Raw genomic sequence first — 11,985 nt, 5'->3', positions numbered from 1 at the left:
TGGGGTGGACATCCAGGTAGCCCTCAATAACCACAGTTGGATATTTATAAGTCCTGCTGACTGACCACAAAGCCCCTGTTGCGGCTCTGACCTTACTGGCAGCGCCAGCTCCAGGTTTCCCAGTAGCACCAGTTACCAGTGGGACTTTGCCAGTTTGTTTTCAGATTGCACAGCTTTTCTATGATGTCTGCAATGCAGTTTGCCCCTTCCAAAAAGAAAAAAAAAAAAACAGGAAAGCAAGCAAAACAAAAACTCTTCCTAACCTGTCACAGAGAGACACAGCAGCAGCCCTTACTCGGGCTGCCCCTGCCGCCCCTTGGGCTTGCCTGCACCGCAGGTCGCATCGGAAATAGAACAGAAAAATCCCTTTCTGGGTTACACGCACAGGATAGCAAGGATTTTGCTGGGTTTTACCCAAACCCAACCCTGAGGAAATATCCCTTTCCAGTGCAAACCAGTGCTTCCTGCCCTTTGGAGGCCACGAGATGCCTGCCAGCCCTCCTGTTTTATCGCAGCCCACCAAGACCCGCTGCCACAAACACCCTGGCTGGGCACCGGCGCCCAAGCTGCCGGGATTTGGGGTCAGAAAGAGCTCTGCTGCCTGGATGCAGCAGCGAGGGGGGGCCAGACGGACAGGGCGCTGCTGGTCCCCAGTGCAGAGATGCAGGAGCAGGGGGTTTCACCAGTGGCAGCTCAGGTACCCTGCAGGGCAGCAGGTCAGCGTGGGCTGGGGGATGCCTGGCTTCGTGGTGCTCCTAAGAAGGTTTCGGTAAAAAGCTGCCACGTGGAGGATTTCCTTTGCCGAGGCCAAGGTGTGAGCTAAGGTCTTACAAGGGAAAAGCTCAAGGTTGAAGAGAAGGGAGAGCAAGGCACTGGGAACTGACGTGTGGGGGAAAGAGGACAGGGTGAATTAAGAGCTTTTCAGGATTTCTTTCTCAAAGCCATTACCTGTGGGTGTTAAACCTTTTATTCACATGACAAAACCAGGCAGTAATAACCCCAGTGCTGCGCTTTAGCCTCATTCATTTTCCAGGTAATGCTCTTGCAAGTGGGTCTGGTGGCAACAGCACTGAGAGCACGTCCCTTACCCGGGGCACTCTCGTCCCCACGTACCACCCTCGGCTATTCGGACGGACGGACGCGTGGCGCAATGCTCTGGCCTCAGCCAGCCCGAGAGCTCAGACTGATAAGCCACTGGTGACGATTTTGGCGGTGATAGTTTCCTCCCCAGCAAGGCGTGCTGGCAGGAGGGCTGCCGAAATGCCCTCACGGGAAGGGTGAGAGGCCACAGCAGCAGAGCGGGCGGCTCAGCCGGACCCCGACAGCACCGACAGCAACGGCACATCCTGAGCTTTTCACGTGCAATTAGTTATTCTATACGGCTTAATCCTTTACACCTGGCTTTGACTAGAACTGCTTAGTTGCATTTATGTATGTGTGTTCATCCATACCCACATACACCCCTGCACGCCGACTGCACTTACATATACCTAAAATTACACAGTACTTAGGAATATCCAAGAAGACGTCTCTTGTGCACAGCGCTTTCTAGGGCACCGCAAGGAAGGAGGAAAGGCTGCTTGTCTCTTTGCTATAAATACCTTTTTGCTCCATCCATGACCGCCTGCTTCCAGTCCAGCCTCAGCAAAGTGACTTTGCCTCTGGAAAACCACTCAGCCTCAGCAGAGCTCGCACCACCTACCCGGTAGCGAGACTCAGACGGATGATTTTTGGCACAGCACTAACGGCCACCAGCGCTGGCAACGAGCTGCTTCTCCACCCACTCACCTCGCGCCGAAGAGAGGGGAAAGCGCTGCGCCTGGCAAAGGAACAGACACAACAACTTCAACTCCGAGTGCAACCTAAACGCACAGAAAGCAAATTTTGCTGCTTTAAACCAAGCCGAGCCAGTTTTCCAGAGAGTCATGATTTCATCAGACCCGAATCCAATTTTTTGATTCACAGGCTCAGCCAGCAACACCCTGCGAAGCCCAAGTCACTGGTGTTCAATGGGACAGCACCATTTGAGAGGCCCGGGGCTGTCCGTCAGTCCCTCGTGCGCTGCAGGGTCCTGTTCACAGCACAAGGGAACGGGTTTTGGGAACTCTGCATCGATGCCACAGCCACGTTCAGGGCTGTAAGGGTTAGCTCTCCTCCGAGAAACAGTCAAAGCCTCAACCTTGCGGCGGTCGGCGAGTCCTTTCCAGCAGGAATTGCCACGCCAATCGCTTGCTCCTGCTTCTCTTAACAGGGGATTTTTTGCTTTTTTAAAGAAAATTTCCCTGCTGTAGGCGGATAGGGCAGGCACTGAGGCTGGGGAGGAAAATCCAGAACTTTTTAGCCCCCGGGCTGGTGAAAACAGCACGGCTGCATCCCTGGCTCCACGCAAGCCCCGCTGATGCTGGGAGCTGCGGGCGAGAGCCTGGCACAGCCGCGGGGCCAGGGCACACATGCTCCTGCCCGGTGCACATCCCTCCCCGGGCTCCTCCTGGGCCATCACCAAGCAAAACATGACCAGCCATGCGGAGAGAAGACAGACATGCAACCCATTCTCAGGAATTATTGCCATTAAAGACTGTCAGTGCAGACCAGAAAGACCTTGGCTGTTTCTGTCTGAGGATCTCCTACAAGGTCATGAAGCACAAGCTTAGATGAACTGAAAATTTACAGTTTTATCTTATAAAAATTGGAAGTATAAGATAAAATATAAGTAATAAGAGAAAAATATAAGTATTAGGTAAAAACTTATGTTATACTGTCAAATAATTGAGTTGTGATTTGATGCCCAGCTCCAAGTTCTCCTGATTTTCGGTGGCCTCAACTACAGCAGGCTTGGGGAGGGTCCGGCCAGCGCTGCCGCCGTGCGCCCAGGGACAGCCCGGCTCGGAGGCTGGCACCCGGCTGCCGGTAAAGGCACCCTCGGGTTCCCACCCACGCGCCCCGAGAAGGGGCTGAGCCGGCGCCACCGCACGCGACGGCTCCTGGAGCGATGGGAAACGGGATGGATGCGGGCAGCCACGCACGCCGGCTGCGCGCAGAGCGTGGCACCAGCAAAACAGGATATGGTTATGCTCTGAAAGGTGTTTTTGAAACAAAAAGTCTATCTGTACAGTAAATACACTCGCTGCCCCAAGCGCAGGCTATGCTTTCTTATAAATAGGCTGGCTTCTGCGGAAATGAAAGTGCAAAACTGAGCATCCATCACACGTTTGATTAGGAAAAGAAAAGAAAGAAAAGAAAAGAAAAGGACATCAGAGCCCAGGTGCTGTTCAGCCACGGGGGGTGGCACTGCCGTTATTCTTGGTCCTGGCCTCAACTCCGCTGTCTGTGGAATTGGTGTCCAAACCATCCCCAATGTGCAGCCAGGGTCATGCAGGGAAAGGCTGGCGGGACAGGAGCAGAGCCTGGGGCCTGCCAGGTTTCACATCGCATGATTTTGGGGGGGGGGGGCGGGGGGGGAGGGGGGAAAGGAAATAAAAGGTTTTTCTTTAAATCACTACGGTGAAAACACTTTGCAAAGCATGAGAGCGCATGGCAGAGGCAGCTGCCGGGAGGTGCTGGCAAGCATGGGGAAAGTTTTGCATCCCAGATCCCACTGCAGCTACAGGAACGCTCCAGGACTAATGCGAACCGAGCTGGCATCCTCCACCGAGGTCTCAGCACATCTCCCAGGAGACTCCGCAACAGCAACAAGCCCCGTTTAAGCAACAAACCCCAAACCTCCGCTGCTTCTAGTCCAAAAGCATCAGATTAATCCATCCCTGCACCCGAGGGGACAACTCCGTGGCAAAGATCCCACAGTGCTGAAAGCTCTAGCTCCCCCACAAAATTAATTAAGGCACATTAAGTAATCAGCAGGCTTCAAAAAAAGGCTGGAAGCTTTAATTAGTAGGATTATTAGCTGCTGAAACAGGCAAGCACCCGTGTGTTTTGGGAGGTGCAAGCTGCAAAGCCCCAGCGAGGAGCTGTGCCACCGCAGGGACGGCAGACCCGGCACAATTTGAGGCTATAAAAGCCCACGACGGGCCCCGAGAGATTAATTTCCTATAAACCATAATAAAAAGATGTATAGAGAGCTACAAAACCCTGCTATAAGCTGGAATTGTTATATGAGTAAATCAATAATGCTTTAAAGAAGGGGGTGTCACGGAGCTCCTGGTGCCTGCTGAGGCCATGGTGGGGACGGCGGTGCCCAGGGCCACACCGATGGGCACTGCGGGACACCTCTACAGCGCCACAAACCTCTCCGTAAGTCACGCTGTGAAACAAGTCCTGTTCTCCCGAGCAGACGCACAAGAAATGGGAATAAATGGGGAATAAATGAAAATAAAAACGTTGCAAATGATTTTAAGTCGAATTGCTATAGAAGTGGTTTAAAAAATAGTCACTTTTTCAAAACAACCAATTGAATCAAGAATCCTTGATCCCTCTTGATGTCAAATTTTTGTGGTTTTTTTTTGTTTGTTTGTTTTTTTTAATACTTCTTGAGCCAGACTCCCAGACGGATAACTACAGAAGTGCTATTTTTCAAATTAAAATGACTGAGCGCGCGCCGGCAAGCGAGCAGCCAGCACTGCCCTCTGCCGATGGCCACCGCCCCGTGGGCGCGGGGCCTGGAGCCGGGGGGCCACGGCGATGGGCGACGCCGCTTCATGGCGCAAGCGGTCATTTGGAAGAGATGAGTCCTCGGCTCTGGCCCCGGTTTGCTGCGTGTGAGCTGCAGAAGTCCACTGAATAAGAAAATAATGATCGTGAAGAACCTCCTGCTTTTGGGGAAGCCCAAACCAGACCGTGAGCAGCTTCAGCGTGACTTTAAGCCCCCGCAAAGCGCTGTGTTCAGGGACAAAAACATCCAGATAAGAGCAAAGGAACCTTTCCCAGAAAGCTGGGGAAGGGAGAGGGAAATAACTGATGAAGCCCCTGGCTTCACCAGCCCCGTTGGCTGCGTGTCCTGAGCAGAAGGGGACTCTGCGAGCAGGCGCTCGCCCGTGGGAGCCTGCGCTGCTTCAGCTGGGTGCCGCCGGGGCGTCGAGGCCCTGGGCCCCCCACCACCAGCTGCGGGGGAGGCTGCTGGGGTGACGGTGGCCTCACGGCTAACAGCGACTGCCGGCAGTTTCCAAAACACCCCGGAACCAACAGCGCCTTTACATCTATATATATAGAGAGATATATATACACACAAAACCACAAAAAAGAAAAAAAGGGTCGGGTCCAGCTTGGACCTACAGGCAGGAGGAGCCGTGCACGCAGCGCTGCCGGCCGGGGAGGACCCCGCTCCCCTCCTGCGCAGGCACGGGCTGCTGCTCCCAGTGGTTGCACTTTTGCTTTGCGCGTCAAGAGGGGTGGGGACCCGCCGCTGGCACCCACGGATCGGGGCCCGCGGGGTCACACCAGAGCAGCCCGCTGAGATGGCAAAGGTAGGACTGATATTCTTTTATCCCTGGTTATCTTCGGTTCAGGCTAAGGGGTTTAAATTGTACTTTTTTTGGTTATCGCAACATAGACTTGGAGCCTCTTGGTACTCGCACTGGAAGTGCGGAGAGGGGATGGGGACGCCCCACCGAGAGGCCAGAGGGTGCAGCATTAACCACTCACCCCTGTGAATCTCCAAAAGTAAGTGAGTAGAAGCAAGGAGGTGCAGACTAAGCCCAGGTACAGGTGAGGAGCCAATATCTCCATTTATCAGAAGGGCAAGCTCCTCTAAGTGCTCACAAGATGCTTGAGTAATTGAGGGAGAGGAGGGGTACGGCTTAAGCCAAAATAGCCAGCCATGAAGTCTCAACCCGTATTTTCTGTTACTGTTATGTGATTATCAAGAAGTTGTGTTTAAGAGTAACCCCAGCTGTGGCAATTCTTAACCTTTGCAAAACCCACAGCTGCTTGTGAAGGGATTTGTCTATAAGTGCACTTCTTGAGGCCATACGGCCCCATCTCCACAAGCACGGGGATAACCAGTCCAATTTACTCGTTACTCAGGGTCTCCCTTGGGTTGGTCTCACTGTATTTGTCCAATGGATTTTCTTAAGCAGTCTGCTCCTCGCAAGAGGCAATACACTGACTTTCCGCTGGCAATTTTCCACTTGACTGCTAGTGCCCAGGGAGCGCGGGCGTGCGGCTGCGCAGCCTGGGGGGGCATGCGCTGACGGTTTGGGTGGAAAACTCGCAGCTTCGGTGCTCGTTACTGTGCATATCTACCAGGGACATCAGGGTGTGCCAGGAAAGGAGAAGAGGGGCGAGGGATGAGCCTGATACACAACACTGCTGCTCCGGGTTTATTTTCCATTTTTAACCAGGATAAATATTAACAAGGGAGGACAAGAGCTTTTGCAAAGGATTAAAGGCAAAAGCAACCTATTTCACATGGCATTAAACCAGAGCGTTTATTTTTTCCTGCAATAATCTTGGAATTTACCCAGCCGAAATCCCCCTGGCGTCCCCGGCCGCCTGACTCACCGCCCACCAGCACGGCCCAGCCCCTCTTCCAGGGAGCTCCCCCGTGCTCCAGCCCCACAGCTCCTTCCCAAAATTCCGGGGCCAGAGGGGGAGTCGCCCTCGAGTAGATGTCGGCAGCTCCGCCACTCCTCCCAGCATGGACATGGGTGGAAAGGCAGGGAGCACAGGCGAGGCAGGGGGTAGGCATGCCAGGGAAACACTCAGTTACCTTAATAATGAGCGAATGAGAAATTAGTGAAAGAACAAATAGAAAGAAACCTTTTCATTCCATGTGCCAATGCCCCACAGTCCTAACTTGCAAAATCTTGGCTGTTTCACTGCTTTTTCCCCTGGAACAAACATTCACCACCTTTGGTGACTCACGTTTCAGGTAACCGCAGAAACGGGATGGGATGAACAGGCACTTGCTCTGGTGCTCTGCAGCCAAGTCAAAATGAAGAATCCGCTCTCATCCGTATTGCTTTGCAAACACGGCATTAGCGAATATACCCCGGCACCTCAGAGCACGTCTGGCGCGGGGCAGAGCAGAGGCTGGGCGAGGGGAGGGATGCTCTGGAGGCCACTGGTGCCCAGGCGGGGGCAAGGCAGGCGGGGACGGCAGCGGCCAGGGTTCGCTGCGTCAGGACGAGCGCCGCAGAACCCAGGAGGCCCTGCGGAGGCCTGACAAAAGCGCTGTGGCCTCTCTGGGCAGAGGCTACCGGAGAAGAAATAGAAGAGAGAAATCTCCACAGGTAGCACGGCAAGAGGCAACTGCTCCTGTGGAAGGAGATATAAACCCCCAATATCTGCCAGAAAACTGCTTCAAGGGAGAAAAGCCTTTACCTTCCCCTGACAATTTTGAAAAGAACTAAAAAGCAATCCTATGCAACGATCAGTTTATATTTCTATCAGTTCTATTTTCAGTTAATACCTATTAATTATTACTATTAGTAGTTATCTCTGCCAAAAGGGGACAGCAGCCCTTTGGGTGACATAGGAAGCGAGTGGCTACTGGGAGAAACCCAGCACAGGACACAGCTGCCCTGCTCCGGTCGCCAGGCCAGCTCCCGTGTCCCCACATCCCTGGCACAGGGAGGGACAGAGCCACCACCGCACCACCTCTGCTTGCGCAGCTTCAGTGGGAAACTAAATTTCTATTGAGGTTACCCCTGTGCATGGTCTCCTTTTATTTTAGGCCATGAAGAAGGAGGAAAAATAGAAGCAAGGTGCCAGCCAGGAGCACACCCCAGCCTCCCCCAAAGGGTAAGTCAGCAGATGACACCAGGGTGCCAGCTGCAGCACCAGCTGCTGCTCTGCCCGTGTCACCTCTGCCTCAGGCGTTACACGTTCCTACGGCATAAATACCAGCCCCCCACCAAACACGGGGGCCCTGCGCACCCACTGCTCACCTGGCCAGCAGTGGTCCTTGCAAGAATGGTGCTCGGTGGTGGGATCCAGCCGGGCCGATCCCTTACCCTGGTTCTGGGAGGGAGCAGGAGGAGCTGGACAGCATCCCAGGTTCCCTAAGGACCTGAGCACCAGGAGAGGACCAGGCACGACGCTGCAGCAGGAGCAGCACCTACAAACAGCACCTGGCCATAGGCTTCTTCCCCCCCAGGCTGGTTTAAGAGCTTCTCCTCCACCGAGCTGGGTTTTAAGAGCTGCTGTGGCTTTGCTTCCTGGGGTAAAACTCACAGGATTTGCTAACGAGGCTGCCGGGTTGACCCGGGCAGTTATAACCATCCTCAGGTGAGGAGCCTGATTGCTCTGGTGGGCTCTGATGTGGGCATGGGGCAGGGCCCCACTGCATCCCAGGCCCACAGGTGGTGTGGCTGTGACTGCTCCCCAGCTCCCGCATTTCTTCATATGGATCATACGGATACATGGCTGCCCTTCAGCATATAGAAAATATTTCACACAATATGTGCCCAGCTTTAACAAGCCCTGGTTGTAAAGGCTAGCTACCGAACCTACCCGGTGTTTCTGACTCATTACGTACAAAGGAGAATTCTTCATCCAGTGCCCTGGCGTGGCTGACGGTGGGGTCTCCTTGGCAAAACAGGCGGGAAAAACCGTTCAGGGGAGGAAGGAAACCATGCCTGGGGAGAGTCTCACACCTACCGCCGCGGCCAGCCCCCCGCGCCGAGGGGAAGCGAGCACAGAGCAGGCGAAACAAAATTTCCTCTTTCTGGAGCTTTTTTTAGCATCCTGCTGGTTTTTACATAGCACATTTGGCTGAACTTTGCAATGTTACTGCTCGGGATTTCCAAAGTGTGGTTTCTCACATTGCCGTGTTTCTACCCCCGCTCTGAGGGCGGCCGCTCTCGCAGGGACGTTTCTAGGTGCCCCGGGCGAGCACCCACGCTGCTTCTCGGCTTCAGCTGGGCTTTCTGGGACCCCTCGTGCTGTGGGTTTGCAGCCCCAGGGAGAGGCAGAAGGTGCTGGAAGCGCATCCCTGCCCTGGGGCCGGGCTGGAGGGAGCAGGGGATGGTGTTGCAGGAAAGCTGCTGTGCAGTGGGGACGGGGAAATGCAGGCGCTGGGGGGGCAGCAGGAAAAATGCCCACATGCACGTGTGTGCGCACGTGTGTGTGTGCTGGGCTGTGAACAGACAGCTGGGCTGGGACTGCGCCTTGTCCTTCCCTTCACGTGTCCCATGGCCCAGCGACGGAGGCAGGGTAGATTTACCCACCAGGGAATGCAGCCAGAGGGAAAGGAGCATGATTCAGCCTCCCTGAGTGGGTGATAGGAGCCCCTGAGAAAGAGATGAAAGACAAGCTTGTTTAAAAAAAAAAAAAATTAAAAAGTCACAGGAAGGAAGAGCTGGGTGATGTGGGTTTAGGGCTTTATCTTGCAAACACCCCTGTAGGTGCTCCCCAGCCAGGTGCAGCCCTGACCGAGCAGCATTCCCAGGAGCGGTGCCAGCTCTGCATCTGCAGGAGCGGGACACCTGTATGGGCAGCAAGCGATGGCACCGCAAAGCCACCCAGGCTCCTCACTGCTGGTGCTTCGCAGCAAACTTCGGGCAAGAAGTTGAGACATTCTGGGTGAAAAACAGTGAAGATCAAGCCGAGGAAAAGCTGTGCAGCTTCTCGCGAGGCACTCTCACTCTGCCGGGCAGGCTGCCCGTGTCCGAGGGGACGGTGCTGGTATCTGGGAAGCCAGGAGGAACAGAGCTCTCCGGGAGCGAGAGGATGAACCCGGTCCCGCTGCCTGGGTGCACCCCAGGGACCTACAACACGGTTGTTTTGCTCGGACACCCCAGCAGGACCAGGACCTGGATGGGAAGCCTGGACACGTCACGCTGAGGAGTTTGCTGTAAGAGTAAAGACAGGCACGTCTTCATGGGGCCTCAGCATCACCACGGAAAACCAACGTGAAGGAGAGCATCCCTCCCATCCTCTATAAGTACCAGTCCCCACTAAGCAGCTCTGGGTGCCACATCCACAACCCCCTCCCAGTTACTTGTGCCAGTCAAGCTCCAGCAAATGGAAACCGAAGCCCTTGGCCCAAGTTACCCACCAGTGACGGATAAAACCTAACGAGTAGGTGAGCACCAATTAGTTTTCCTGCATGAGGAAGAGATTACTCACATTTCTAGAATTAGACGTGCAGGTCTGTGCATCAGAAGTTGGGCGGAGAATTAATAAAAGAATTGGAAAGTCTTAGAACAGAAGGCTAATTAACTCTACGGCTTATTAATCATCGCTTCTGAAGTTTAACGGGATTATTTCACAAGCCATTTTGCCCTACTGGTTATGTTAGATGCTGGCTCCCTGGAAGAAAGGAAGACATCTCCATCTCATCGGACTCGTTACTCAATGGTATGCAAGAGAAACTACACAAATAGCCACAGAAAAGCTGCCCACCTGAACCATTTCCTTTTGTAGATGATTTTCTGTTTCCATCCAAAACTACTTCAAAGTTTCGGTACATTCACTCTGCCAAGTGTTGAACATCAGCTTCGTTAATAAATGTTCACATTTTAACGCCTATACCTCAAAGCACAGGAAAAACCATCCGGGATTGCAGCAGGATATAATTTTGCCTTTATGAATGTGCCTTTGGCATCTTGGTTGGTATCTACAAACTTTTCCCAATTAGACCTGTAAGTTAATTCTTCATGCTGAAGCAAAAGGCAAACCTGAGAGAGTTTGGACAGAAATATGAATTTCCTCTCTATTTTCAGATCTGGGTTTGGTTTTTTTTTTTTTTGTCTGACAGGTTCAGATAATATCAGCTGCTTATCAAGCAAGCAATTTTAAAATAAAGTCCACCTACACTCACCTTAGGGACGATATCTGGTATTTCCAACAGCCACAGCAGTCACATGTGCAAGATGGGTAAAGGAAAGGCTTAGAAAAAGCAGCTGTGAGAAAGTCAAATTGAATATAATGGAGGTAGTTCTGCAGCAAAAAGTGTTTAATAAGTGGGCCAGTTGTCCCTGCTTGCATGCAAGCATGATTTATATTCTGTTTATGAAAGATAAATGAAAAAGTTGACCGCGGTTCAGTGAAAGCCACCGACTTGGGACTTCCACTCCATGCCGCAGCAGCAGTGGCTGCACTGGTGGAAAATGTTCATTTCTCAGGCGCGTGTGTCAGGCTCATTTACATAAGGAGCAGATGTCGTTCTGTCATCTTCTCGCCTGTCCATAGCCGTGGTGCGGGTGGGAAGCTTCTGAAGAGCTTCCTGGGAAGACCAGGGGAGTGTTAAACTCACGAGTGCTGTGTCGGGCGAGAGCATCCCTCTGCCCGCGGCAGGGCAGCGAGGGGGGACGCAGGCACGGCGCTCGCCGGAGCATCTCTGCGCTGGCCGCGTGCTCAGGCACGGGGAGACCAACGCAAGGGAGATTTGGATGGAAAAGGTGGAGCTGGGAAAGACGCAGCCAGTTAAATAAGCCCTGCGATCGGGGCTGATTTCTGCTTGGTGGTACAGCATGGGAGGCTGGTTTGTGGCAGCAATTAAACAGATTTTCTATTTATACCTCAGTGGTTTTGCACCTCCCTCCACTGGGAGAAGCACGGTGGGAGAAGAGCTGACCGCCACAGATGCCTCTAGCAATAGGTTTCTGCTAGAGAGATGCTCCCATCACTCTTGCAAGCTTTCCTGTACCTCTTGCTTTGTAAGACCCGTGTCTCCCCGCAGCGTTGTAACTGCGCCTTTCTGTCTTTCAGCTGCAGGGCCACGTCGGTTGTCAAACAAACCCTGCGTTGAGAGAAGCAGCTGCAATGCCACCCAAAAGGTGACAGAGATGCAGCTCCGGTGACGAACTGTCAACTGCTTCAGCACACGATGATGCATTTCTTGGTGTGGATCCTCTCCCTCTCAATCCTGCAAGAGACTGGAGTAAGGCCTGGTCACTTCTGACAAAGAGCATGAGCAAAGCACCCGAGCAGGACTTTAATTAACTCACCCCATAACGAAGCTCCTCCCCAGAGTGGACACGATGACCTGGTAACCAAAGCCTCACGCAGGGGTGCCAGGGCTGAACCTTTTTATTTAAGCACTGACGACCTGAGGACAACCTGGCTGCAGGATGCGAGTGAGGAACA

At 53.3% G+C, this 11,985-nt stretch overlaps 1 long non-coding RNA gene across 1 annotated transcript; it reads right to left on the bottom strand.

Annotated features, from left to right (window-relative positions):
* Positions 1-7,728: 7,728 nt before the first annotated feature.
* LOC148056755 (uncharacterized) lies at positions 7,729-11,985 on the bottom strand. The gene is made up of 3 exons (XR_015702779.1): positions 11,847-11,985; positions 10,024-11,764; positions 7,729-9,746 (listed from the first exon to the last, which is right to left on the bottom strand). It is a non-coding gene; the product is annotated as an uncharacterized LOC148056755 (long non-coding RNA).

The sequence above is a fragment of the Nipponia nippon genome, unplaced genomic scaffold, assembly GCF_047370975.1.
Source record: "Nipponia nippon isolate SJK-2023a ecotype South Korea unplaced genomic scaffold, ASM4737097v1 scaffold_12, whole genome shotgun sequence".
NCBI lineage: Eukaryota > Metazoa > Chordata > Aves > Pelecaniformes > Threskiornithidae > Nipponia > Nipponia nippon.
The sequence above is the reverse complement of the archived record's forward strand: the minus strand, read 5'-3'. Positions and strand labels throughout refer to the sequence as shown.